This window comes from Palaemon carinicauda, chromosome 39, assembly GCF_036898095.1.
Source record: "Palaemon carinicauda isolate YSFRI2023 chromosome 39, ASM3689809v2, whole genome shotgun sequence".
In the NCBI taxonomy this organism is placed as follows: domain Eukaryota; kingdom Metazoa; phylum Arthropoda; class Malacostraca; order Decapoda; family Palaemonidae; genus Palaemon; species Palaemon carinicauda.
This window is the reverse complement of record NC_090763.1, coordinates 52,479,331-52,481,796: the sequence shown is the minus strand read 5'-3', so window position 1 is coordinate 52,481,796 and position 2,466 is coordinate 52,479,331.

Below are 2,466 nucleotides of genomic sequence, written 5' to 3'. Positions count from 1 at the left end.
ATTCCATGCACTGGGACGGCATGTTATGGTTAACGGAGTATTGTCTCTGCTTCTTGGAATGCGCCGGCCATTATTCTCTTTCCTTCTGTATATCATGCTTCGATCACGCTTGCAAAAATGACCCGAAATAATCGAAAAGTTTCAAATGACATCGTCGGGTCAAAATTTCGATCAGCGGGAAGCCATTAGACGGGTATTCCTCAGTTGCTGCGACCTGCGCTAATGCACGCAGAAAAAGGGAATGATTACAATTTGGTTAAGACCACGGGCCAGATTCCCGAGGGTCTTTTGATGTAAAGATCGGTCGGATTGCCAAGATTATATAGTTCAGCTATCGTCGTGTTATTTGTCTCTGAAGAGCGGTCGCTGGAATGCGTTGTGTTCGCCAGGTAGGTTCAAGATTTTTCCAGATTTAAAATTCAATTTCGCAGAAATTTCAACGGTGATGAAAGGGACAGAGATGAAATAAGAACACATCGCCATTTTAACTGGCGAGTCATCTTTAAAGTTAGTTATCATTTATAGCTACAATCTTCATAATAACTTAAAAAGACTGTGCATAGGCTTACTATAGATTTCAAAATTACATTAACTGTAGTGAAGTTTAGAATTCAATTTCGCAGAAATTTCAACGGTGATGAAAGGGACAGAGATAAAATAAGAATACATCGTCATTTTAACTGGAGAGTCATCTTTGAAGTTAGTTATCATTTATAGCTGCAATCTTCATAATAGCTTGAAAAGACTCTGCATAGGCCTACTGTAGATTTCAAAATTACATTAACTGTAGTGAAGGTTAAACGATGAGCAATAAAAAGAAATGAAAACTGGAATGAGAGATAAAACTCGCCAGGTAGATACAAGATTTGCCCGATTTAGAATTCAATTTCGCAGAAATTTCAACGGTGATGAAAGGGACAGAGATGAAATAAGAACACATCGTCATTTTAACTGGCGAGTCGTCTTTAAAGTTAATTATCAGTCATAGCCATAATCTTCATAATAACTTGAAAAGACTGTGCATAGGCCTACTGTAGATTTCAAAATTACATTAACTGTAGTGAAGTTTAGAATTCAATTTCGCAGAAATTTCAACGGTGATGAAAGGGATAGAGATAAAATAAGAACACATCGCCATTTTAACTGGCGAGTCATCTTTAAAGTTAGTTATCAGTCATAGCCATAATCTTCATAATAACTTAAAAAGACTGTGCATAGGCCTACTGTAGATTTGCAAAATTTCATTGAATGTAGTGAAGGTTAAACGATGAATAATAAAAAGAAAAGAAAACAGGAATGAGAGATGAAACTAAGACCTACAGATAGAATCTTTCTGTAGGTATTGGATAAAACCAATTTCAATGTATCGTGGATCATCTCTCCTGGCGTTTGACAAGGACTGGCGCAGGACTGGTTTGAAGGCATAGTACCCATGCCATTCCTTTATTTCCCTTTAAATGATTTCATTCTGCTAATAATTCCTTTTTTTTTTTTTTTTTTTTTTTTTTTTTTTTTTTTTTTTTTTTTTTTTTTTTTTTGGTAAATACACCACACATACTTCCATTCCCGCATCATCATTCTTTATTCTGTTATCGGGCTATGGTCGTACAAATTAAACTACTTTTTTTTTCTTCAAAGATTCAATATATACTAAAAATTGTGTTGCATGTGAACCCACCGGGTTTTTATCTAATTTTACCTTCTTGAGGATAATGATATTTCCCAAGGGCTAACGATTAGTGTACAACAAATGTAACTGTTTTTCTAACACGCATGCGTCTTGAACAACATTCATCTTTCACTTCTTTACACAAAGTGAACAAGAATTTCACAAGAATGCTCTTAATGTCATACTTTTTCAACTTTTCACGGCTCTTCCCAGCGTATCCTATGAATGTTTTTTTTTTATTTTATTTTTATTTTTATTTTTTTATGAATCACTTAGTTAATCACTTATTAATTCACTCCACTGCCTTCGACGCCTCCACCAGAACACACCACTGACCACTGACTACGATCCAGAGTCAACGCACGTCTATTATTATTATTATTATTTTTACTATTATTATTATTATTATTATTATTATTATTATTATTATTATTATTATTATTATTATTATCCAAGCTACAACCCTAGTTGGGAAAGCAAGATGCTATAAGCCCAGGGGCTCCAACATGGAAAAATAGCCCAGTGAGGAAAGGAAATAAAGAAATAAATAAATGAAGAGAACAAATTAACAATAAATCATTCTTAAATAAGTAACAACGTCTAAACAGACGTCATATATAAACTATTAACATCAAAAAAGAAAAAACAAACAAACAGTGGGCATAATCTTTTCATTAACATTTTCATTACTATTTACCTGAATAACTAACATACTAAAACAACTACGTTATCCAAAGATCATTTAATAACCACGGCTGTCAAGTGTTAGAACAATAGACTTAATTGATTATTTTGTT